We start from the raw sequence: 27,084 nt of genomic DNA, 5'->3' as shown, positions 1-27,084 counted from the left end.
TCACGTACTTGCACCAAAATGGCCGACTTCCTGTGCGACTTTACGCTTGGCTCCAAGAGACTTTTTTGTAGGTCCTGAGACCCCACATTAGTGTACCAAATTTCGTAATCCTCAGTCAAAGCATGGCTTGGGGCTGAAAGTTTTAATGGCTCTAGGGGGCGCTATTTAAGAATATAGGCCACGCCCACAAACTTCAGCTGTCTATTTCTCTTGGAGCTCAGACTAGGATCACTCACCAGAAGTTTCGTAGCAATATCACGATAACTGAAGAAATGAGACAAACGTATTTCCATGGCGTGATGGCGATTTTCGCCATGGTCCCAAAGCCCCGCCTTTTTTCAAAACCTGCCAGTACTGGAGACCAAGTAACCTCAACTTGTCTACTGCTGTTTGCCACAGAATCCTGGTGATTGGGTAAAAGGAGTCCAGTAGGGAGCTGTGAAAAAAAGAGTAGCGTGGCGACAGGTCAAAGTTTGAGGCTTAGCCACGCCCACACCTTTCAACTTTTGAAAAATCCGACGGTTAAATTTTTTCCCCTATGTCTTAAGGGTATATAGCAGAAGTTTGAAGGAGATTGGTGAAAAGGGCGACGGAGCATCACTCTCCAAACAACGTGTGCGAAAACCACTAAATCGCGTACTTGATCCAAAATGGCCGACTTCCTGTGCGACTTTGAACTTGACTCCAAGAGACTTTTTTGTAGGTCCTGAGACACCACATTAGTGTACCAAATTTCGTAATCCTCAGTCAAAGCATGGCTTGGGGCTAATAGTTTAAATGGTCCTAGGGGGCGCTATTTCAAAACATAGGCCACGCCCACAAAATTCAGCTGTCTATTTCTCTTGGAGCTCAGACTAGGATCACTCACCAGAAGTTTCGTAGCAATATCACGATAACTGAAGAAATGAGAGACAAACGTATTTCCATGGCGTGATGGCGATTTTCGCCATGGTCCCAAAGCCCCGCCTTTTTTCAAAACCTGCCAGTACTGGAGACCAAGTAACCTCAACTTGTCTACTGCTGTTTGCCACAGAATCCTGGTGATTGGGTAAAAGGAGTCCAGTAGGGAGCTGTGAAAAAAAGAGTAGCGTGGCGACAGGTCAAAGTTTGAGGCTTAGCCACGCCCACACCTTTCAACTTTTGAAAAATCCGACGGTTGAATTTTTTCCCCTATGTCTTAAGGGTATATAGCAGAAGTTTGAAGGAGATTGGTGAAAAGGGCGACGGAGCATCACTCTCCAAACAACGTGTGCGAAAACCACTAAATCGCGTACTTGATCCAAAATGGCCGACTTCCTGTGCGACTTTGAACTTGACTCCAAGAGACTTTTTTGTAGGTCCTGAGACACCACATTAGTGTACCAAATTTCGTAATCCTCAGTCAAAGCATGGCTTGGGGCTAATAGTTTTAATGGTCCTAGGGGGCGCTATTTCAGAAAATAGGCCACGCCCACCAGATGTTCACATCAGATCTTTTGGGGGGCCGGACTAGGATCACTCACAAGAAGTTTCGTGACGATATCTTTGGAAATGACGAAATGGGAGGCAAACGTAAGGCCAAGGCGGTACGCCTGAATTCGCCGCGCCACCACAGCCCCGCCCTCTGCCGAAAACTCCCATAAAGTGACGCCAAGCAACCCCCACTTGTCTTGAGTTACCAGCTACAAATTTGTGGTGATTAAGTGAAATGGGGCAATTTGGGACCTTTCACAGTAAAACTTGATCTTTTTGGTCCTGAGGGGGCGGGGCTTGTGTGATGTCATCATCCGACCTTTCAATTTACTTTGTGGGTGGATGACGAATGACCACAGAAAGTTTGGTAACTCTATTCCATTCAGTTATGAAGTTATAGCAATTTAAATATTTTTGGCGAGTAGTCAAACTTCGAGGCCTGGCTCCGCCCCTTCAACATATACGAAAACTCAGAATCCTTATCTCATTTTGTTCGCCCATCCCTTCTGAGCAATTTTACACAATTTTTGAGACGATCGTGCGAAAAATGATCGAGCAATCCAATCAGAAACGGACCCTAAAAACGGCAAAAACGGCAAAAAATCGCCATTTCAACCCAAAATGGCCGACTTCCTGTTTGATATTGACCATGGTTGCAAGAGACTTTTCTGTGCGGACTGTTGAGTACTACAAGTGTACCAAATTTCATAACTGTACGATAAACTAAGCTTTATGGAGAGGGGTTTTTTTCACTTTGTAGGGGGCGCTGTTCAGCCATTTTCTTTGCGATTTTTTTGGGACCTTTAAAATATCAAATTTTTCACCAGGCCTGACAAGTGTGCAAAATATTGTGAGTTTTGGGGTATGTTAAGGTCCCCAAAAAGCTGTTCAAAGGGGGCACGGAATAACAAAAAATAATAATAATTAAAGCTGCAAGCAGCGTCGTTCGGCCCTCGCAGCTCCGCGCCGCTCCGGCCTGGCCGGCAGCCCGGGACACCAGGGCACGTCCGCAGAACACAAACGTCGACCACCCCAACACCAGAAACTGCTAACGGCCACCTTGTCCTCAACTCACCCTGACTCAGCATCCCCTTTGAGCCCACCATTATATTTTATGTCTCACCACTAGGGAATCCTCTATCTTTACCACACTGGTGGTGTGATGACAGTGACCAACTTTAATGCTATTCTGACCATGTTTTTTAAAGTTATCGAAGGATAACGTTATCTAGGTGGCGCTGTGACCAACTACAGAAAAGTCCCATTGAGGTCAGCTTTGGTGACATTATATAACATTCACCAACCGTTTGTGCCTCATTGGCTAAAGGGCATGATTGTTCATTGCCATATTCAGTTTCGGGCAAATCGGAGGCCGTTTGTGGAAGTTACAGTCAAATGTAAGGTCATGGCGTCACGCCAGCATTCACCATGGCATCAAAGCCCCTCCCTTTCTGGAAAGCTATCAGATCTGAATGGTCTTTAAAACATCATGAAGACACTGTATGACCTGAGTGTCATTTTCATTAAATTAGAGGGGACAAATATGGGCATTTCACCATAAAACAATAGACTTCCTGTTGTCAGGGGGCGGGGCTTAGGTGATGTCAGCTGTCCACATTGTCGTTGTCTTGAGATGTGGTCAGTGATCACACAGACAAAGTTTGAATTAGATCTGATCATGCACATGGGAGTTATTAAGTCAAGTAATGTCATGGCGAAAGGTCAAAGTTTGAGGCTTAGCCACGCCCACACCTTTATACTTATTTAAAATCCGACGGTTGAATTTTTTCCCCTTTGACTTAAAAGTACATAGCATAAGTTTGAAGGTGATCGGTGTAAAGGGCAACGGGCCATCAATGTCCAAACAACGTGTGCGAAAACCACTAAATCGAGTACTTGGACCAAAATGGCCGACCTCCTGTGCGAAATTGCGCTTGGCTCCAAGAGACTTTTTTGTAGGGCCAGAGACCCTACATGAGTGTACCAATTTTCGTAATCCTCAGTCAAACCTTGTCTTGGGGCTGACAGTTTTAATGGTCCTAGGGGGCGCTATTTCAGAATATAGGCCACGCCCACAAATCTCAGATGCCCATTTCTATTGGGGGTCAGACTAGGATCACTCACCAGACATTTTGTGGCGATGTCATGATAATTGAAGAAATGAGAGGCAAACGTATTGCCATGGCGTGATGGCGAATTTCGCCATGCTCCCAAAGCCCCGCCTTTTTTCAAAACCTGCCAGTACTGTAGACCAAGTGACCTCAACTTGTCAACTGCTATTTACCAGAGATTCCAGGTGATTGGGTAAAAGGAGTCCAATAGGGAGCTGTGAAAAAAAGAGTGGCGTGGCGAAAGGTCAAAGTTTGAGGCTTAGCCACGCCCACACCTTTATACTTATTTAAAATCCGACGGTTGAATTTTTTCCTCTATGTCTTAAGAGTATATAGCAGAAGCTCGAAGGCGATTGGTGAAAAGGGCGACGGAGCATCACTCTCCAAACAACGTGTGTGAAAACCACTAAATCGCGCACTTGGACCAAAATGGCCGACTTCCTGTGCGACTTTGCACTTGGCTCCAAGAGACTTTTTTGTAGGTCCTGAGACACCACATTAGTGTACCAAATTTCGTAATCCTCAGTCAAAGCATGGCTTGGGGCTGACAGTTTTAATGGTCCTAGGGGGCGCTAATACAGAAAATAGGCCACGCCCACAAACTTAAGCTGACCTTTTCTATTGGGGGTCAGACTAGGATCACTCACAACAATGGTCGAGGTGATATCACGATAAATGAAGAAATGAGAGGCAAACGTATTTCCATGGCGTGATGGCGAATTTCGCCATGCTCCCAAAGCCCCGCCTTTTTGCAAAACCTTCCAGTACTGGAGACCAAGTGACCTCAACTTGCCTGCTGCTATTTACCAGAGATTCCTGGTGATTGGGTAAAAGGAGTCCAATAAGGAGCTGTGAAAAAAAGAGTGGCGTGGCGAAAGGTCAAAGTTTGAGGCTTAGCCACGCCCACACCTTTATACTTATTTAAAATCCGACGGTTGAATTTTTTCCTCTATGTCTTAAGACTATATAGCAGAAGTTTGAAAGTGATTGGTGAAAAGGGCGACGGAGTATCACTCTCCAAACAACGTGTGTGAAAACCACTAAATCGCGCACTTGGACCAAAATGGCCGACTTCCTGTGCGACTTTGCACTTGGCTTCAAGAGACTTTTTTGTAGGTCCTGATACACCACATTAGTGTACCAAATTTCGTAATCCTCAGTCAAAGCATGGCTTGGGGCTGACAGTTTTAATGGTCCTAGGGGGCGCTATTTAAGAAAATAGGCCACGCCCACCAGATGTTCACATCAGATCTTTTGGGGGGCCGGACTAGGATCACTCACAAGAAGTTTCGTGACGATATCTTTGGAAATGACGAAATGGGAGGCAAACGTAAGGCCAAGGCGGTACGCCTGAATTCGCCGCGCCGCCACAGCCCCGCCCTCTGCCGAAAACTCCCATAAAGTGATGCTAAGCAACCCCCACTTGTCTTGAGTTACCAGCTACAAATTTGTGGTGATTAAGTGAAATGGGGCAATTTGGGACCTTTCACAGTAAAACTTGATCTTTTTGGTCCTGAGGGGGCGGGGCTTGTGTGATGTCATCATCCGACCATTCAATTTACTTTGTGGGTGGATGACGAATGACCACAGAAAGTTTGGTAACTCTATTCCATTCAGTTATGAAGTTATAGCAATTTAAATATTTTTGGCGAGTAGTCAAACTTCGAGGCCTGGCTCCGCCCCTTCAACATATACGAAAACTCAGAATCCTTATCTCATTTTGTTCGCCCATCCCTTCTGAGCAATTTTACACAATTTTTGAGACGATCGTGCGAAAAATGATCGAGCAATCCAATCAGAAACGGACCCTAAAAACGGCAAAAACGGCAAAAAATCGCCATTTCAACCCAAAATGGCCGACTTCCTGTTTGATATTGACCATGGTTGCAAGAGACTTTTCTGTGCGGACTGTTGAGTACTACAAGTGTACCAAATTTCATAACTGTACGATAAACTAAGCTTTATGGAGAGGGTTTTTTTTCACTTTGTAGGGGGCGCTGTTCAGCCATTTTCTTTGCGATTTTTTTGGGACCTTTAAAATATCAAATTTTTCACCAGGCCTGACAAGTGTGCAAAATATTGTGAGTTTTGGGGTATGTTAAGGTCCCCAAAAAGCTGTTCAAAGGGGGCACGGAATAACAAAAAATAATAATAATCAGAGCAAAAACAAGAGGCCTTCGCAGCGCTTTCGCTGCTCGGGCCTAATCAGAGCAAAAACAAGAGGCCTTCGCAGCGCTTTCGCTGCTCGGGCCTAATTAAAGCTGCAAGCAGCGTCGTTCGGCCCTCGCAGCTCCGCGCCGCTCCGGCCTGGCCGGCAGCCCGGGGCACCAGGGCACGTCTGGCAGAACAGAAACGTCAACCACCCCGACACCAGAAACCGCAAATGGCCTCCTCGTCCGCACCTCACCCTGCCTCAGCATCCCCTCTGAGCTCACCATTAAATTGAATTGTAAGGTTACGGCGTTACGCCAGAATTCGCCATGGCATCAAAGCCCCTCCCTATCTGGAAAGCTATCAGATCTGAATGGTCATTACAGCATCATGAAGACCGTGCATGACCTTAGTGTCATGTTGACTAAATTAGAGGGGACAAATATGGGCATTTCAGCATAAAACAATAGACTTCCTGTATTCAGGGGGCGGGGCTTAGGTGATGTCAGCTGTCCACATTGTCATTGATTAAAGATATGGTCAATGATCACACAGACAAAGTTCGAAAAAGATCTGATCATGCACATGGGAGTTATTAAGTCAAGTAAAGTAATGGCGAAAGGTCAAAGTTTGAGACTTAGCCACGCCCACACCTTTCAACTTTTGAAAAATCCGACGGTTGAATTTTTTCTCCTATGTCTTAAGAGTAAATAGCAGAAGTTTGAAGGCGATTGGTGAAAAGGGCAACGGAGCATCACTCTCCAAACAACGTGTGCCAAAACAACTAAATCGCGTACTTGGACCAAAATGGCCGACTTCCTGTGCGACTTTGCACTTGGCTCCAAGAGACTTTTTTGTAGGTCCGGAGACACCTCATTAGTGTACCAAATTTCGTAATCCTCAGTCAAAGAATGGCTAGGGGCTGACAGTTTTAATGGTCCTAGGGGGCGCTATTTCAGAAAAATGGCCACGCCCACAAATTTTAGCTGTCCATTTCTATTGGGGGTCAGACTAGGATCACTCACAACAAATTTCGAGGTGATATCTCGATAACTTAAGAAATGAGAGGCAAACGTATTTCCATGGCGTGATGGCGATTTTCGCCATGCTCCCAAAGCCCCGCCTTTTTTCAAAACCTGCCAGTACTGGAGACAAAGTAACCTCAACTTGTCTACTGCTGTTTGCCACAGAATCCTGGTGTTTGGGTAAAAGGAGTCCAGTAGGGAGCTGTGAAAAAAAGAGTGGCGTGGCGACAGGTCAAAGTTTGAGGCTTAGCCACGCCCACATCTTTCAACTTTTGAAAAATCCGACGGTTGAATTTTTTCCCCTATGTCTTAAGAGTATATAGCAGAAGTTTGAAGGAGATTGGTGAAAAGGGCGACGGAGCATCACTCTCCAAACAACGTGTGCGAAAACCACTAAATCGCGCACTTGGACCAAAATGGCCGACTTCCTGTGCGACTTTGCGCTTGGCTCCAAGAGACTTTTTTGTAGGTCCTGAGACACCACATTAGTGTACCAAATTTCGTAATCCTCAGTCAAAGCATAGCTTGGGGCTATTAGTTTAAATGGTCCTAGGGGGCGCTATTTAAGAAAATAGGCCACGCCCACTAAATTCAGATATCTATGTCGCTTGGGGGTCAGACTAGGATCACGCACCAGAAGTTTCGTAGCAATATCACGATAACTGAAGAAATGAGAGGCAAACATACTTCCATGGCGTGATGGCGATTTTCGCCATGCTCCTGAAGCCCCGCCTTTTTTTGAAACCTGCCAGTACTGGATACCAAGTGACCTCAAGTTGTCTACTGCTGTTTGCCAGAGATTCCTGCTGATTGGGTAAAAGGAGTCCAGTAGGGAGCTGTGAAAAAATGAGTGGCGTGGCGACAGGTCAAAGTTTGAGGCTTAGCCACGCCCACATCTTTCAACTTTTGAAAAATCCGACGGTTGAATTTTTTCCTCTTTGTCTTAAGAGTATATAGCAGACGTTTCAAGGAGATTGGTGAAAAGGGCGACGGAGCATCACTCTCCAAACAAGGTGTGCGAAAACCAGTAAATCGCGTACTTGGACCAAAATGGCCGACTTCCTGTGCGACTTTGCACTTGGGTCCAAGAGACTTTTTTGTAGGTCCTGAGACACCACATTAGTGTACCAAATTTCGTAATCTTCAGTCAAAGCATGGCTTGGGGCTGACAGTTTTAATGGTCCTAGGGGGCGCTATTTCAGAAAATAGGCCACGCCCACCGGATGTTCACATCAGATCTTTTGGGGGGCCAGACTAGGATCACTCACAAGAAGTTTCGTGATGATATCTTTAGAAATGACGAAATGGGAGGCAAACGTAAGGCCACGGCGGTACGCCTGACTTCGCCGCGCCGCCACAGCCCCGCCCTCTGCCGAAAACTCACATAATGTGACACCAAGCAACCCCCACTTGTCTTGAGTTACCAGCTACAAATTTGTGGTGATTTAGTGAAATGGGGCAATTTGGGACCTTTCACAGTAAAACTTAACCTTTTTGGTCCTGAGGGGGCGGGGCTTGTGTGATGTCATCATGCGACCATTCAATTTACTTTGTGAGGTGATGACGAATGACCACAGAAAGTTTGGTAACTCTATTCCATTCAGTTATGAAGTTATAGCAATTTAAAACTTTTTGGCGAGTAGTCAAACTTCGAGGCCTGGCCCCGCCCCTTCAGTATTTACGAAAAGTCAATTTTATTGTCTCATTTTGTTCGCCCATCTCTTCTGAGCAATTTTACAGAATTTTTGAGATGATCGTGCAAAAAATGATCGAGCAATCCAATCAGAAACGGACCCTAAAAACGGCCAAAACGGCAAAAAATCGCCATTTCAACCCAAAATGGCCGACTTCCTGTTTGATATTGACCATGCTTGCAAGAGACTTTTCTGTGCGGACTATTGAGTACTATAAGTGTACCAAATTTCATAACGGTACGATAAACTAAGCTTTAAGGAGAGGGTTTTTTTTCATTTTCTGGGGGGCGCTGTTCAGCCAATTTCTTTGCGATTTTTTTGGGACCTTTAAAATATCAAATTTTTCACCAGGCCTGACAAGTATGCAAAATATTGTGAGTTTTGGGGTATGTTAAGGTCCCCAAAAAGCCATTCAAAGCGGCACCGGAATAATAAATAAAAAAAATAATAATAAACAGAGCAAAAACAAGAGGCCTTCGCAGCGCTTTCGCTGCTCGGGCCTAATTAAAGCTGCAAGCAGCGTCGTTCGGCCCTCGCAGCTCCGCGCCGCTCCGGCCTGACCGGCAGCCCGGGGCACCAAGGCACGTCTGGCAGAACAGAAACGTCAACCACCCCGACACTAGAATCCGCGAATGGCCTCCTAGTCCGCACCTCACCCTGACTCAGCATCCCCTCTGAGCTCACCATTAAAATGATTTGTAAGGTTACGGCGTTACGCCAGAATTCACCAAGGCATCAAAGCCCCTCCCTTTCTGGAAAGCTATCAGATCTGAATGGTCAATACAGCATCATTAAGACAGTGCATGACCTTGGTGTCTTGTTGACTAAATTAGAGGGGACAAATATGGGCATTTCAGCATAAAAAAATAGAATTCCTGTAGTCAGGGGGCGGGGCTTAGGTGATGTCAGCTGTCCACATTGTCATTTTTTACAGATATGGTCAATTATCACACAGACAAAGTTTGAAAAAGATCTGATCATGCTCATGGGAGTTATTAAGTCAAGTAAAGTAATGGCGAAAGGTCAAAGTTTGAGGCTTAGCCACGCCCACACCTTTCAACTTTTGAAAAATCCGACGGTTGAATTTTTTACCCTACGTCTTAAGAGTATACAGCAGAAGTTTGAAAGTGATTGGTGAAAAGGGCGACGGAGCATCACTCTCCAAACAACGTGTGCGAAAACCACTAAATCGCGTACTTGGACCAAAATGGCCGACTTCCTGTGCGACTTTGCGCTTGGCTCCAAGAGGCTTTTTTGTAGGTCCTGAGACACCACATTAGTGTACCAAATTTCGTAATCCTCAGTCAAAGCATGGCTTGGGGCTATTAGTTTAAATGGTCCTAGGGGGCGCTATTTAAGAGAATAGGCCACGCCCACAAACTTCAGCTGTCTATTTCTCTTGGGGGTCAGACTAGGATCACTCACCAGAAGTGTCGGAGCGATATCACGATAACTGAAGAAATGAGAGGCAAACGTATTTCCATGGCGTGATGGCGATTTTCGCCATGCTCCCAAAGCCCCGCCTTTTTTCAAAACCTGCCAGTACTGGAGACCAAGTAACCTCAAGTTGTCTACTGCTGTTTCCCACAGAATCCTGGTGATTAGGTAAAAGGAGTCCAGTAGGGAGCTGTGAAAAAAAGAGTGGCGTGGCGGCAGGTCAAAGTTTGAGGCTTAGCCACGCCCACACCTTTCAACTTTTGAAAAATCCGACGGTTGAATTTTTTCCCCTATGTCTTAAGAATATATAGCAGAAGTTTGAAGGAGATTGGTGAAAAGGGCGACGGAGCATCACTCTCCAAACAACGTGTGCGAAAACCACTAAATCGCGTACTTGGACCAAAATGGCCGACTTCCTGTGCGACTTTGCACTTGGCTCCAAGAGGCTTTTTTGTAGGTCCTGAGACACCACATTAGTGTACCAAATTTCGTAATCCTCACTCAAAGCATGGCTTGGGGCTGACAGTTTTAATGGTCCTAGGGGGCGCTATTTCAGAAAATAGGCCACGCCCACCGGATGTTGACATCAGATTGTTTGAGGGGCCAGACTAGGATTACTCACAAAAAGTTTCATGACGATATCTTTAGAAATGACGAAATGGGAGGCAAACGTAAGGCCACGGCGGTACGCCTGTCTTCTTCGCGCCGCCACAGCCCCGCCCTATGCCGAAAACTCCCATAAAGTGATACCAAGCAACCCCCACTTGTCTTGAGTTACCAGCTACAAATTTGTGGTGATTAAGTGAAATGGGGCAATTTGGGACCTTTCACAGTAAAACTTGACCTTTTTGCTCCTGAGGGGGCGGGGCTTGTGTGATGTCATCATCACTTTGTGGGTGGATGACAAACGACCATAGAAAGTTTGGTAACTCTATTCCATTCAGTTATGAAGTTATAGCAATTTAAATTTTTTTGGCGAGTAGTCAAACTTCGAGGCCTGGCCCCGCCCCTTCAATATATACGAAAAGTCAGAATCCTTGTCTCATTTTGTTTGCCCATCCCTTCTGAGCAATTTTACACAATTTTTGAGTTGATCGTGCGAAAAATGATCGAGCAATCCAATCAGAAACAGACCCTAAAAACGGCAAAAACGGCTAAAAATCGCCATTTCAACCCAAAATGGCCGACTTCCTGTTTGATATTGACCATGCTTGCAAGAGACTTTTCTGTGCGGACTGTTGAGTACTACAAGTGTACCAAATTTCATAACTGTACGATAAACTAAGCTTTATGGAGAGGGGTTTTTTTCACTTTCTAGGGGGCGCTGTTCAGCCATTTTCTTTGCGATTTTTTTGGGACCTTTAAAATATCAAATTTTTCACCAGGCCTGACATGTCTGCAAAATATTGTGAGTTTTGGGGTATGGTAAGGTCCCCAAAAAGCCATTCAAAGCGGGCTAAGAATAATAAATAAAAAGAAAGAATAAACAGAGCAAAAACAAGAGGCCTTCGCAGCGCTTTCGCTGCTCGGGCCTAATAAACAGAGCAAAAACAAGAGGCCTTCGCAGCGCTTTCGCTGCTCGGGCCTAACAAGCAGCGTCGTTCGGCCCTCGCAGCTCCGCGCCGCTCCGGCCTGGCCGGCAGCCCGAGGCACCAGGTTACGTCCGTGGAACAAAAATTTTGACCACCCCGACACCAGAAACAGCTAACGGTCACCTCGTCCGCACCTCACCCTGACTGAGCATCCCCTCTGAGCACACCAAGTTTGGTGCAGTTACGACCTCGTCTGTAGGAGTTATCACAGTTTTAATGTTGTGTAGGGGGTGCTGTGGTGTTATTATACGAATTTCACCAACCATTTGTGTCTCATTGGCTAAAGGGCATGATTGTTTATTGCCATGTTCAGTCTCGTGCAGATGGGAGGCTGTTTGTGGAAGTTACGATCAAACGTAAGGTCATGGCGTCATGCCAGAAATCTCCATGGCATCAAAGCCCCTCCCTATCTGGAAAGCTATCAGATCTGAATGGTCATTGCAACATCATGAAGACAGTGCCTGACCTTAGTGTCATGTTGACTAAATTAGAGAGGACAAATATGGGCATTTCACCATAAAACAATAGACTTCCTGTTGTCAGGGGGCGGGGCTTAGGTGATGTCACCTGTCCACAATGACGTTGTCTTGAGATTTGGTCATTGATCACACGGACAAAGTTTGATATAGATCTGATCATGCACATTGGAGTTGTTAAGTCAAGTAATGTAATGGCGAAAGGTCAAAGTTTGAGGCTTAGCCACGCCCACACCATTATACTTATTTAAAATCCGACAGTTGAATTTTTTCCCCTTTGTCTTAAGAAAATATAACAGAAGTTTGAAGGTGATCGGTGAAAAGGGCGACGGGGTATCATTGTCCAAACAACGTGTGCGAAAACCACTAAATCGAGAACTTGGACCAAAATGGCCGACTTCCTGTGCGACTTTGCACTTGGCTCCCAGAGACTTTTTTGTAGGTCCTGAGACACCACATTAGTGTACCAAATTTTGCAATCCTCAGTCAAAGCATGGCTTGGGGCTGACAGTTTTAATGGTCATAGGGGGCGCTATTTCAGAAAATAGGCCACGCCCACAAACTTCAGCCATCCATTTCTATTGGGGGTCAGACTAGGATCACTCACAACAAGTTTCGAGGTGATATCACGATAAATGAAGAAATGAGAGGCAAACGTATTTCCATGGCGTGATGGCGAATTTCGCCATGCTCCCAAAGCCCCGCCTTTTCTCAAAACCTTCCAGTACTGGAGACCAAGTGACCTCAACTTGTTTGCTGCTATTTACCAGAGATTACTGGTGATTGGGTAAAATGGGTCCAATAGGGAGCTGTGAAAAAAAGAGTGGCGTGGCGAAAGGTCAAAGTTTGAGGCTTAGCCACGCCCACACCTTTATACTTATTTAAAATCCGACGGTTGAATTTTTTCCTCTATGTCTTAAGAGTATATAGCAGAAGTTTGAAGGCGATTGGTGAAAAGGGCGACGGAGCATCACTTTCCAAACAACGTGTGTGAAAACCACTAAATCGCACACTTGGACCAAAATGGCCGACTTCCTGTGCGACTTTGCACTTGGCTCCAAGAGACTTTTTTGTAGGTCCTTAGACACCACATTAGTGTACCAAATTTCGTAATCCTCAGTCAAAGCATGGCTTGGGGCTGACAGTTTTAATCGTCCTAGGGGGCGCTATTTCAGAAAATAGGCCACGCCCACCGGATGTTCACATCAGATCTTTTGGGGGGCCGGACTAGGATCACTCACAAGAAGTTTCGTGACGATATCTTTAGAAATGACGAAATGGGAGGCAAACGTAAGGCCACGGCGGTACGCTTGACTTCGCCGCGCCGCCACAGCCCCGCCCTCTGCCGAAAACTCCCACAAAGTGACGCCAAGCAACCCCCACTTGTCTTGAGTTCCCAGCTACAAATTCGTGGTGATTAAGTGAAATGGGGCAATTTGGGACCTTTCACAGTAAAACTTGATCTTTTTGGTCCTGAGGGGGCGGGGCTTGTGTGATGTCATCATCCGACCATTCAATTTACTTTGTGGGTGGATGACGAATGACCACAGAAAGTTTGGTAACTCTATTCCATTCAGTTATGAAGTTATACCAATTTAAATTTTTTTGGCGAGTAGTCAAATTTTGAGGCCTGGCCCCGCCCCTTCAACATATACGAAAACTCAGAATCCTCATCTCATTTTGTTCGCCCATCCCTTCTGAGCAATTTGACACAATTTTTGAGATGATGGTGCGAGAATTTATCGAGCAATCCAATCAGAAACGGACCCTAAAAACGGCAAAAACGGCTAAAAATTGCCATTTCAACCCAAAATGGCCGACTTCCTGTTTGATATTGACCATGCTTGCAAGAGACTTTTCTGTGCGGACTGGTGAGTACTACAAGTGTACCAAATTTCATAATTGTACGATAAACTAAGCTTTATGGAGAGGGTTTTTTTTCACTTTCTAGGGGGCGCTGTTCAGCCATTTTCTTTGCAATTTTTTTGGGACCATTAAAATATCAAATTTTTCACCAGGCCTGACATCTTTGCAAAATATTGTGAGTTTTGGGGTATGATAAGGTCCCCAAAAAGCCATTCAATGCGGGCTAAGAATAATAAATAAAATTAAAGCTGCAAGCAGCGTCGTTCGGCCCTCGCAGCGAAGCTGCTCGCCCTCCGTCCTTACCCCCTCCGCTCCATCCCCAATGCTCTCAAAACCCAGCACCCCGCCGCTCCTTCCTGACCAGCAGCCCGGGACAACAGGGCGCGTCAGCAGAACAGAAACGTCCACCAGAACAGAATTCACCATGGCATCAAAGCCCCTCCCTTTCTGAAAAGCTATCAGATCTGAATGGTCATTACAACATCATGAAGACAGTGCATGACCTTTGTGTCATGTTGACTAAATTAGAGGGGACAAATATGGGCATTTCACCATAAAACAGTAAACTTCCTGTAGTCAGGGGGTGGGGCTTAGGTGATGCCAGCTGTCCACATTGTCACTGTCTTCAGATGTGGTCAGTGATAACACAGACAAAGTTTGAAATTGATCTGATCATGCACATGAGAGTTACTAAGTCAAGTAACGTAATGGCGACTGGTCAAAGTTTGAGGCTTAGCCACGCCCACATCTTTATACTTATTTGAAATCCGACGGTTGAATTTTTTCCTCTATGTCTTAAGAGTATATAGCAGGAGTTTGAAGGTGATCGGTGGAAAGGTCGACGAGACATCATTCTCCTAATAACGTGTGCGAAAACCACTAAATCGCGTACTTGGACCAAAATGGCCGACCTCCTGTGCGACATTGTGCTTGGCTCCAAGAGACTTTTTTGTAGGTCCTGAGACACTACATTAGTGTGCCAAATTTCGTGATCCTCAGTCAAAGCAAGGCTTGGGGCTGACAGTTTTAATGGTCCTAGGGGGTGCTATTTCAGAAAATAGGCCACGCCCACAAACTTCAGCTGTCCAAATCTATTAGGGGTCAGAGTAGGATCACTCATCAGAAATTGTGTGGCGATGTCACAGTGATAGAAGAAATGAGAGACAAACGTATTTCCATGGCGTGATGGCGAATTTCGCCATGCTCCCAAAGCCCCGCCTTTATTCGAAACCTGCCAGTATTATAGACCAATTGACCTCAACTTGTCTGCTGCTATTAGCCAGTGATTGCTGGTGATTGGTTAAAAGGAGGCCAATAGGGAGCTGTGAAAAAAAGAGTGGCGTGGCGACAGGTCAAAGTTTGAGGCTTAGCCACGCCCACACCTTTATACTTATTTAAAATCCGACGGTTGAATTTTTTCATCTATGTCTTAAGAGTGTATGACAGAGGTTTGAAGGTGATTGGTGAAAAGAGTGATGGAGCATCCTTCTCCAAACAACGTGTGCGAAAACCACTAAATCCAGTACTTGGACCAAAATGGCCGACTTCCTGTGTGACTTCGCACTTGGCTCCAAGAGACTTTTTTGTAGGTCCTGAGACACCACATTAGTGTACCAAATTTCGTACTCCTCAGTCAAAGCATGGCTTGGGGCTGACAGTTTTAATTGTCCTAGGGGGCGCTATTTCAGAAAATAGGCCACGCCCACCGGATGTTCACATCAGATTCTTTTGGGGGCCAGACTAGGATCACTCCCAAGAAGTGTCGTGGCGATATCTCTAGAAATGACGAAATGGGAGGCAAACGTAAGGCCACGTCGGTACGCCTGATTTCGCCGTGCCGCCACTGCCCCGCCTTCTGCAGAAAACTCCCATAAAGTGACGCCAAGAAACCCCAACTTGTCTTCAGTTACCAGCTACAAATTTGGGATGATTATTTGAAAGGGCGAATTTTGGAAAATTTCCCAGTAAAACTTGACCTTTTAAGTACTGAGGGGGCGGGGCTTATGTGACATCACCAATCAACCATTCATTTGTCTTCGGGGGGCGATGACGATTGTCCATAGAATGTTACTTTAACTGTAATTCTTTCATTTATGAAATTATAGCAATTTGAATTTTCTTGGCGAGTGCTCGAACTTTGAGGCCTGGCCCCGCCCCTTCAGTATTTACGAAAAGTCAATTTTATTTTCTCATTTGAATCGGCCATCGCTTCTGTTCGATCGCACACAATTTTTGAGACGATCGTGCGAAAAATGACCAAACTGTTCAACCAAATATAGACCCTAGAAATGGCCAGAATGGCTAAAAATCGCCATTTCAACCTAAAATGGCCGACTTCCTGTGTGATATAGACCATGGTTGCAAGAGACTTTTCTGTGCGGACTGTTGAGTACTACAAGTGTACCAAATTTCATAACTGTACGATAAACTAAGCTTTATGGAGAGGGGTATTTTTCACTTTCTAGGGGGCGCTGTTCAGCCAATTTTTTACGAACTTTCACATCGCCAGTGAAATACGTAAATTTCACGCACTTTCTATATTGGGCCAGAATTTGGTGACTTTTTGGATATGCTAAGACCCCCTAAAGGCCATTCAAAGACGCGGAAGAAAAAAGAATAATAATAATTAAAGCTGCAAGCAGCGTCGTTCGGCCCTCGCAGCGAAGATGCTCACCCTCCTTCCGCACCCCCTCCGCTCCATCCCCGATGCTCTCCAAACCCAACTCCCCGCCGCTCCGTCCTGGCCGGCAGCACGGGGCACCAGGGCACGTCCACGGACTGAAACGTCCACCACCCTGACACCAAGAAAAGCTAACAGTCACCTCATCCACACCTCACCCTGAATCAGCATCCCCTCCGAGCCTACCATTATATTACATGTCTCACCACTAGGGCATACTTTATCTTTAGCACACTGTTGGTGTGATGACACAGACCAACTTTAGTGCTTTTTTGCCCATATTTATTAAAGTTTTCGAAAGTTAAAGTTATCTAGGGGGCGCTGTGATCAATTACAGAAAAATCCCATTGAGGTCAGCTTTGGTTGACAAGGACAGTTTTCTGTTATTTTGGCATCAAACGGACGTTGTGTGTGTTATCTAAAGCCAGTGAGCTGAAAGGGGCGGAGCTACAGGGATTTGAATCAACAACCACATCAATGTGTTTGGTGCAGTCACGTGATGTCACAAGCCAAGTATAATGCCATTCTGACTTTGACTTTAGAAGTTAATAAAGTTTGAACCCATCTAGGGGGCGTTGTGACCATTTACAAGTAAATGCCATAGAGGTCATCTTTGGTCATCAAAGATGGTTTTCTGTTAATTTGGAATCAATCAAACGTTGCATGGGTCATCTAGAGACAAAAAGCTGTAAGTGGGTGGAGTTAAAGTGAATTGAACAAGTGATCACATACATGTGTTGATTGCAGATGTGTGATGACTCCCACAATGTTTGATGTAGTTTGGAACTTTTTTGCAGAAGTTACAAAGGTTTTTTGTATCTAGGGGGCGCTGTCCCAAATTTAAGAATTATTCCATGAAGAAGTTTGTAGGTTGATGACAGTCATTTGTGTGCAGTTTGGTGTGAATTGCATCATGCATGTGTTATTAAGGGCCTAATATCTGTCAGGGGGCGGAGCTAAAGCAATATCAACAACTTACCACAGGACTGTGGTGGGTGCCATTGTGTGAGTACACATAGCAAGTTTGGTGCAGTTACGACCTCGTCTGTAGGAGTTATTACAGTTTTAATGGTGTGTAGGGGGCGCTGTGGTGACATTACACAACTTTCACCAACGGTGTGTGCCTCGTTGAATAAAGGGCATGATTGTTGATTGCCATGTTCAGTCTCGGGCAGATCGGAGGTTGTTAGTGGAAGTTACAGTCAAACGTAAGGTCAAGGCGTCACGCCAGAATTCGCCGTGGCATCAAAGCCCTTCCCTTTCTGAAAAGCTATCAGATCTGAATGGTCATTACAACATCATGAAGACAGTGCATGACCTTAGTGTCATGTTGACTAAAGTAGAGGGGACAAATATGGGCATTTCACCATTAAAAAATAGACTTCCTGTAGTCAGGGGGCGGGGCATAGGTGATGTCAGCTGTCCACATTGTCATTGTCTTGAGATGTGGTCAATGATCACACAGACGGAGTTTGATATAGATCTGATCATGCACATGGGAGTTGTTAAGTCAAGTAATGTAATGGCGAAAGGTCAAAGTTTGAGGCTTAGCCACGCCCACACCTTTATACTTGTATAAAATCCGACGGTTGAATTTTTTCCTCTATGTCTTAAGATTATATAGCAGGAGTTTGAAGGTGATAGGTGGAAAGGACGACGAGACATCATTCTCCTAATAACGTGTGTGAAAACCACTAAATCGAGTAATTGGACCAAAATGGCCGACTTCCTGTGCGACTTTGCACTTGGCTCAAAGAGACTTTTTTGTAGGTCCTGAGACCCCACATTAGTGTACCAAATTTCGTACTCCTCAGTCAAAGCATGGCTTGGGGCTGACAGTTTTAATGGACCTAGGGGGCGCTATTTCAGAAAATAGGCCACGCCCATTTGATGTTCACATGAGATCTTTTGGGGGGCCGGACTAGGATCACTCACAAGACGTTTCGTGACTGTATCTATAGAAATGACGACATGGGAGGCACATGTATGGTCACGGCGGTACGCCTGACTTCGCCGCGTCGCCACAGCCCCGCCTTCTGCAGAAAACACCCATAAAGTGACGTCAAGCAACGCCAACTTCTCTTCAGTTACCTGCTACAAATTCGGGCTGATTATTCGACAGGGCGAATTTTGGAAAATTTCCCAGTAAAACTTGACGTTTTAAGTCCTGAGGGGGCGGGGCTTGTGTGACATCATCCAGCGACCATTCATTTGTCTTCGGGGGGCGATGACGATTATCCATAGAAAGTTACTTTAACTGTAATTCTTTCATTTGTGAAATTATAGCAATTTGAATTTTTTTGGCGAGTGCTCGAACTTTGAGGCCTGGCCCCGCCCCTTCAGTATTTACGAAAAGTCAATTTTATTTTCTCATTTGAAGCGTCCATCGCTTCTGTTCGATGGCACACTATTTTTGAGACTATGGTACGAAAAATGACGAAACTGTTCAACCAAATATAGACCCTAGAAATGGCCAAAACGGCTAAAAATCGCCATTTCAACCCAAAATGGCCGACTTCCTGTTTTATATTGACCATGGTTGCAAGAGGCTTTTTTGTGCGGACTGTTGAGTAGTACCAGTATACCAAATTTCATAACTGTACGATAAACTAAGCTTTATGGAGAGGGGTATTTTTCACTCTTTAGGGGGCGCTGTCGAGCCACTTTTTTATCAACTTTCACATCGCCAGTGAAATACGTAAATTTCACGCACTTTCTATATTGGGCCAGAATTTGGTGACTTTTTGGATATGCTAAGACCCCCTAAAGGCCACCCAAAGACGCGGAAGAAAAAAGAAAGCGTAATAATAATAAACGGAGCAGATACAATAGGCCTTCGCAGCGCTTCGCTGCTCGGGCCTAATAATTAAAGCTGCAAGCAGCGTCGTTCGGCCCTCGCAGCTCCGCGCCGCTCCGGCCTGGCCGGCAGCCCGGGGCACCAGGGCACGTCTGGCAGAACAGAAACGTCAACCACCCCGACACCAGAAACCGCAAATGGCCTCCTAGTCCGCACCTCACCCTGACTCAGCATCCCCTCTGAGCTCACCATTAAATTGAATTGTAAGGTCACGGCGTCATGCCAGAATTCGCCATGGCATCAAAGCCCCTCCCTTTCTGAAAAGCTAGCAGATCTGAATGGTCATTACAACATCATGAAGACAGTGCATGACCTTAGTGTCATGTTGACTAAATTAGAGGGGACAAATATGGGCATTTCACCATAAAACTAGACTTCCAATAGTCAGGGGGCGGGGCATAGGTGATGTCAGCTGTCCACATTATCATTGTCTTCAGATGTGGTCAGTGATCACACAGACAACGTTTGATATACGATCTGATCATGCACATGGGAGTTAAGTCAAGTAATGTAATGGCGAAAGGTCAAAGTTTGAGGCTTAGCCACGCCCACACCTTGATACTTATTTAAAATCCGACGGTTGAATTTTTTCCCCTTTGTCTTAAGAGCACATAGCAGATGTTTGAAGGTGATCGGTGAAAAGGGCGACGGGGCATCAAGGTCCAAACAACATGTGCGAAAACCACTAAATCAAGTACTTGGACCAAAATGGCCGACCTCCTGTGCGACTTTGCACTTGGCTCCAAGAGACTTTTTTGTAGGTCCTGAGACACTACATTAGTGTACCAAATTTCGTGATCCTCAGTCAAAGCTTGGCTTGGGGCTGACAGTTTTAATGGTCCTAGGGGGCGCTATTTCAGAAAATAGGCCACGCCCACAAACTTCAGCTGTCCAGTTCTATTGGGGGTCAGACTCAGATCACTCACCAGACATTTTGTGGCGATGTTACGATAATTGAAGAAATGAGAGGCAAACGTATTGCCATGGCGTGATGGCAAATTTCGCCATGCTCCCAAAGCCCTGCCTTTTTTCGAAACCTGCCAGTACTGCAGACCAAGTGACCTCAACTTGTCAGCTGCTATTTGCCAGAGATTGCTGTTGATTGGGTAAAAGGAATCCAATAGGGAGCTGTGAAAAAAAGAGTGGCGTGGCGACAGGTCAAAGTTTGAGGCTTAGCCACGCCCACACCTTTATACTTATTTAAAATCCGACGGTTGAAAATTTTCCTTTATGTCTTAAGAGTATATAGCAGAAGCTTGAAGGCGATTGGTGAAAAGGGCGATGGAGCATCACTCTCCAAACAACGTGTGCGAAAACCAGTAAATCGAGTACTTGGACCAAAATGGCTGACTTCCTGTGCAACTTTGCACTTGGCTCCAAGAGACTTTTTTGTAGGTCCTGAGACACCACATTAGTGTACCAAATTTCGAAATCCTCAGTCAAAGCATGGCTTGGGGCTGACAGTTTTAATGGTCCTAGGGGGCGCTATTTCAGAAAATAGGCCACGCCCACCGGATGTTCACATCAAATTTTTTTGGAGGCTGGACTAGGATCACTCACAAGAGGTTTTGTGGCGATATCTCTAGAAATGACGAAATGGTAGGCAAACGTAAGGCCACGTCGGTACGCCTGACTTCGCCGCGCCGCCACAGCCCCGCCTTCTGGAGAAAACTCCCATAAAGTGACGCCAAGCAACCCCAACTTGTCTTCAGTTTCCTGCTAGAAATATGGGGTGATTAGTTGAAAGGGCGAATTTTGGACAATTTCCCAGTAAAACTTGACCTTTTAAGGCGTGAGGGGGCGGGGCTTATGTGACATCATCAATCAACCATTCATTTGTCTTCGGGGGGCGATGACGATTGTCCATAGAAAATTACTTTAACTGTAATTCTTTCATTTATGAAATTATAGCAATTTGAATTTTTTTGGCGAGTGCTCGAACTTTGAGGCCTGGCCCCGCCTCTTCAGTATTTACGAAAAGTCAGTTTTATTTTCTCATTTGATTCGTCCATCGCTTCTGTTCGATCGCACATTATTTTTGAGACAATCGTGCGAAAAATGACCAAACTGTTTAACCAAATATAGAGCCTAGAAATGGCCAAAATGGGGTAAAAATGGCCACTTTAGTCCAAAATGGCCGACTTCCTGTTTGATATTGACCATGGGTGCAAGAGGCTTTTCTGTGCGTATTGTTGAATTCTACAGGTGTACCAAATTTTATCACTCTACTATGAAAAAAGGTCAATGCGGAGGGGTATTTTTAATTTTCCAGGGGGCGCTGTTGAAACACTTTTATACCAACTTTCACATTGCCAGTGAAATACGTAAATTTCACGCACTTTCTATATTGGGCCAGAATTTGGTGAGTTTTTGGATATGCTAAGACCCCCTAAAGGCCGTCCAAAGACGCGGAAGAAAAAAAAAGAAAAAAAAAGAAGAAAGAAAGAAAATTAAAGCTGCAAGCAGCGTCGTTCGGCCCTCGCAGCGAAGCTGCTCGCCCTCCTTCAGCACCCCCTCCGCTCCATCCCCGACGCTCTCCAAACCTGGCTCCGCGCTTCTCCATCCTGGCCGGCAGCCGAGGGCATCAGGGCATGCCTGTCGGAACAGAAAGTCAGCCACCCCAACACCGGAAACCGTGAAAGGCCTCCTCGTCCACACCTCACCCTGACTCAGCATCCCTTCTGAGCCCACCATTACATGTCTCACCCCTAGGAGATACTCTATCTTTACCACACTGGTGATGTGATGTTCAGTCTCGGGCAAATCGGAGGCTGTTTGTGGAAGTTACAGTCAAACGTAAGGTCACAGCGTCACGCCAGAAATCGCCATGGCATCAAAGCCCCTCACTTTCTGAAAAGCTATCAGATCTGAATGGTCATTACAACATCATGAAGACAGTGCATGACCTTAGTGTCATCTTGACTAAATTAGAGGGGACAAATATGGGCAGTTCACCATAAAACAATAGACTTCCTTTAGTCAGGGGGCGGGGCTTAGGTGATGTCAGCTGTCCACATTGTCACTGTCTTCAGATGTGGTCAGTGATCACACAGACAAAGTATGAAATTGATCTGATCATGCACATGGGAGTTATTAAGTCAAATAAAGTAATGGCGACTGGTCAAAGTTTGAGGCTTAGCCACGCCCATACCTTTATACTTATTTAAAATCCGACGGTTGAATTTTTTCCTCTATGTCTTAAGAGTATATAGCAGGAGTTTGAAGGTGATCGGTGGAAAGGGCGAGGAGATATCATTCTCCTTATAACGTGTGCGAAAACCACTAAATTGAGTAATTGCACCAAAATGGCCGACCTCCTGTGCGACATTGCGCTTGGCTCCAAGAGACTTTTTTGTAGGTCCTGAGACACTACATTAGTGTGCCAAATTTTGTGATCCTCAGTCAAAGCATGGCTTGGGGCTGACTGTTTTAATAGTCCTAGGGGGCACTGTTTTGGAAAATAGGCCACGCCCACAAACTTCAGCTGTCCAATTATATTAGGGGTCAGAGTAGGATCACTCATCAGAAATTGTGTGGCAATGTCACAATGATTGAAGAAATGAGAGACAAACGTATTTCCATGGCGTGATGGCGAATTTCGCCATGCTCCCAAAGCCCCGCCTTTATTCGAAACCTGCCAGTACTATAGACCTAGTGACCTCAACTTGTCTGCTGCTATTTGCCACTGTTTGGTGGTGATTGGATAAAAGGAGTCCAATAGGGAGCTGTGAAAAAAAGAGTGGCGTGGCGACAAGTCAGAGTTTGAGGCTTAGCCACGCCCACACCTTTATACTTATTTAAAATCCGACGGTTGAATTTTTTCATCTATGTCTTAAGAGTATATAGCAGAAGTGTGAAGGCGATTGGTGAAAAGGGCGACGGAGCATCACTCTCCAAACAACGTGTGCGAAAACCACTAAATCACGCACTTGGACCAAAATGGCCGACTTCCTGTGCGACTTTGCACTTGGCTCCAAGAGACTTTTTTGTAGGTCCTGAGACACCACATTAGTGTACCACATTTCGTAATCCTCAGTCAAAGCATGGCTTGGGGCTGTCAGTTTTAATGGTCCTAGGGGGCGCTATTTCAGCAAATAGACCACGCCCACCGGAATGTCACATCAGATTTTTTGGGGGGCCGGACTAGGATCACTCACAAGAAGTTTCGTGGCGATATCTCTAGAAATGACGAAATGGGAGGCAAACGTAAGGCCTAAGTGGTACGCCTGAGTTCGCCGCGCCGCCACAGCCCCGCCTTCTGCATAAAACTCCCATAAAGTGACGCCAAGCAACCCCAACTTGTCTTCAGTTACCTGATACAAATTTGGGATGATTATTTGAAAGGGCAAATTTTGGAAAATTTCCCAGTAAAACTTGACCTTTTAAGTCCTGAAGGGGCGGGGCTTATGTGACATCATCAATTGACCATTCATTTGTCTTCGGGGGGCGATGATGATTGTCCATAGAAAGTTACTTTAACTGTAATTCTTTCATTTATGAAATTATAGCAATTTGAATTTTTTTGGCGAGTGCTCGAACTTTGAGGCCTGGTCCCGCCCCTTCAGTATTTACGAAAAGTCAATTTTATTGTCTCATTTTAATCGTCCGTCGCTTCTGTTCGATCGCACACTATTTTTGAGACGATCATGCGAAAAATGACCAAACTGTTCAACCAAATATAGACCCAAGAAATGGCCGAAACAGGGTCAAAATGGCCACTTTAGTCCAAAATGGCCGACTTCCTGTTTGATATTGACCATGGATGCAAGAGGCTTTTCTGTGCGTATTGTTGAGTTCTACAAGTGTACCAAATTTCATAACTGTACGATAAACTAAGCTTTATGGAGAGGGGTATTTTTCACTTTCTAGGGGGCGCTGTTCAGCCATTCTTTTATGAACTTTCACATTGCCAGTGAAATACGTAAATTTCACGCACTTTCAATATTGGGCCAGAATTTGGTGACTTTTTGGATATGCTAAGACCCCCTAAAGGCCAGTCAAAGACGCGGAAGAAAAAAGAAAGAAAGAAAGCGTAATTAAAGCTGCAAGCAGCGTCGTTCGGCCCTCGCAGCGAAGCTGCTCGCCCTCTGTCCGCACCCCCTCCGCTCCATCCCCGACGCTCTCCAAACCCGGCTCCGCGCTTTTCCATCCTGGCCGGCAGCCGAGGGCACCAGGGCATGCCTGGCGGAACAGAAAGTCAGCCACCCCAACACCGGAAACCGTGAAAGGCCTCCTCGTCCACACCTCACCCTGACTCAGCATCCCTTCTGAGCCCACCATTACATGTCTCACCCCTAGGAGATACTCTATCTTTACCACACTGGTGATGTGATGTTCAGTCTCGGGCAAATCGGAGGCTGTTTGTGGAAGTTACAGTCAAACGTAAGGTCACAGCGTCACGCCAGAAATCGCCATGGCATCAAAGCCCCTCACTTTCTGAAAAGCTATCAGATCTGAATGGTCATTACAACATCATGAAGACAGTGCATGACCTTAGTGTCATCTTGACTAAATTAGAGGGGACAAATATGGGAAGTTCACCATAAAACAATAGACTTCCTGTAGTCAGGGGGCGGGGCTTAGGTGATGTCAGCTGTCCACATTGTCACTGTCTTCAGATGTGGTCAGTGATCACACAGACAAAGTATGAAATTGATCTGATCATGCACATGGGAGTTGTTAAGTCAAATAAAGTAATGGCGACTGGTCAAAGTTTGAGGCTTAGCCACGCCCATACCTTTATACTTATTTAAAATCCGACGGTTGAATTTTTTCCTCTATGTCTTAAGAGTATATAGCAGAAGTTTGAAGGTGATCGGTGGAAAGGGCGAGGAGATATAATTCTCCTAATAACGTGTGCGAAAACCACTAAATTGAGTAATTGCACCAAAATGGCCGACCTCCTGTGCGACATTGCGCTTGGCTCCAAGAGACTTTTTTGTAGGTCCTGAGACACTACATTAGTGTGCCAAATTTTGTGATCCTCAGTCAAAGCATGGCTTGGGGCTGACTGTTTTAATGGTCCTAGGGGGCACTGTTTCGGAAAATAGGCCACGCCCACAAACTTCAGCTGTCCAGTTATATTAGGGGTCAGAGTAGGATCACTCATCAGAAATTGTGTGGCAATGTCACAATGATTGAAGAAATGAGAGACAAACGTATTTCCATGGCGTGATGGTGAATTTCGCCATGCTCCCAAAGCTCCGCCTTTATTCGAAACCTGCCAGTACTATAGACCAAGTGACCTTAACTTGTCTGCTGCTATTTGCCACTGTTTGGTGGTGATTGGATAAAAGGAGTCCAATAGGGAGCTGTGAAAAAAAGAGTGGCGTGGCGACAGGTCAGAGTTTGAGGCTTAGCCACGCCCACACCTCTATACTTATTTAAAATCCGACGGTTGAATTTTTTCATCTATGTCTTAAGAGTATATAGCAGAAGTGTGAAGGCGATTGGTGAAAAGGGCGATGGAGCATCACTCTCCAAACAACGTGTGCGAAAACCACTAAATCGCGCACTTGGACCAAAATGGCCGACTTCCTGTGCGACTTTGCACTTGGCTCCAAGAGACTTTTTTGTAGGTCCTGAGACACCACATTAGTGTACCACATTTCGTAATCCTCAGTCAAAGCATGGCTTGGGGCTGTCAGTTTTAATGGTCCTAGGGGGCGCTATTTCAGAAAATAGACCACGCCCACCGGAATTTCACATCAGATTTTTTTGGGGGCCGGACTAGGATCACTCACAAGAAGTTTCGTGGCGATATCTCTAGAAATGACGAAATGGGAGGCAAACGTAAGGCCTAAGCGGTACGCCTGAGTTCGCCGCGCCGCCACAGCCCCGCCTTCTCCAGAAAACTCCCATAAAGTGACGCCAAGCAACCCCAACTTGTCTTCAGTTACCTGATACAAATTTAGGATGATTATTCGAAAGGGCGAATTTTGGAAAATTTCCTAGGAAAACTTGACCTTTTAAGTCCTGAAGGGGCGGGGCTTATGTGACATCATCAATCGACCATTCATTTGTCTTCGGGGGGCGATGATGATTGTCCATAGAAAGTTACTTTATCTGTAATTCTTTCATTTATGAAATTATAGCAATTTGAATTTTTTTGGCGAGTGCTCGAACTTTGAGGCCTGGTCCCGCCCCTTCAGTATTTACGAAAAGTCAATTTTATTGTCTCATTTTAATCGTCCGTCGCTTCTGTTCGATCGCACACTATTTTTGAGACGATCATGCGAAAAATGACCAAACTGTTCAACCAAATATAGACCCAAGAAATGGCCGAAACAGGGTCAAAATGGCCACTTTAGTCCAAAATGGCCGACTTCCTGTTTGATATTGACCATGGATGCAAGAGGCTTTTCTGTGCGTATTGTTGAGTTCTACAAGTGTACCAAATTTCATAACTGTACGATAAACTAAGCTTTATGGAGAGGGGTATTTTTCACTTTCTAGGGGGCGCTGTTCAGCCATTCTTTTATGAACTTTCACATTGCCAGTGAAATACGTAAATTTCACGCACTTTCAATATTGGGCCAGAATTTGGTGACTTTTTGGATATGCTAAGACCCCCTAAAGGCCAGTCAAAGACGCGGAAGAAAAAAGAAAGAAAGAAAGCGTAATTAAAGCTGCAAGCAGCGTCGTTCGGCCCTCGCAGCGAAGCTGCTCGCCCTCTGTCCGCACCCCCTCCGCTCCATCCCCGACGCTCTCCAAACCCGGCTCCGCGCTTTTCCATCCTGGCCG

This window comes from Nothobranchius furzeri, chromosome 4, assembly GCF_043380555.1.
Source record: "Nothobranchius furzeri strain GRZ-AD chromosome 4, NfurGRZ-RIMD1, whole genome shotgun sequence".
Lineage (NCBI taxonomy): Eukaryota > Metazoa > Chordata > Actinopteri > Cyprinodontiformes > Nothobranchiidae > Nothobranchius > Nothobranchius furzeri.
This window is presented reverse-complemented; position numbering follows the sequence as displayed.